This window comes from Penaeus monodon, chromosome 22 (genome assembly GCF_015228065.2).
Source record: "Penaeus monodon isolate SGIC_2016 chromosome 22, NSTDA_Pmon_1, whole genome shotgun sequence".
NCBI classification, from domain to species: domain Eukaryota; kingdom Metazoa; phylum Arthropoda; class Malacostraca; order Decapoda; family Penaeidae; genus Penaeus; species Penaeus monodon.
Window position 1 is genome coordinate 1,506,031 of NC_051407.1, and position 781 is coordinate 1,506,811.

Genomic DNA, 781 nt, shown 5'->3' on the forward strand with positions numbered 1-781 from the left:
GTGATACCTAAATGCTGAGAACTATTAAATAGTTCTGGACAGTACTAGCATGAAGTATAGATATTCTTATTGTTATGTGATTATAAAATATGAGGTGTGAATGATGGGTATTGTGATGTACAAGTCCTCTGGAAAAGCGGATTATGCATTTTTTTTTTTTTCCCCAAACTTTCAAAAAGGTTTTGCATTTGTGCCAAGAGAACACACTTCTGTTTATTTTCGTAATATTTTCGTAAGGCCTGCTAATTAAGAGGTCTGCAGGTTGTCCTATTAGTTAAGTAAAAAAAAAAGACTTTCATTTATAGAAAACATGTTGTATTCTGTGACTTGATATATATATAGCTACAACCATTCAGAAGTGAGCAGCTTTTTGAGGGTCTTGCTAACTTTGTATCATGCATTTTTTACTTTTCTTATAGTTTTATTCAGACTCCTCAGGACACTCGTGGTCTTATATGGGTGCTTGTTGAATGACAAGGTCACACCGAGAATTGTTACTTTGATGCAAATGTTTGAGTCACTGAAGGTCACTGCTCTTGTGTGAGATGCACCTCCTGCAGTGAAAGCTGATACATATTTTATATGTATACAGATATTTCATTATTCACTGTACATAGATGAACCAGAAGGAATAATGGGAAAGATTTTAACTTGTTAAAAGGTTACAAAGTAGATATGAAACACATCCTGGCAAAAGAGATGTCACCTTGAAGATGTGTTGGAGTATACATCAAATTTCCTGGTTTGCCTTAATGCCGTTGATAATAATGATAGGAATAAC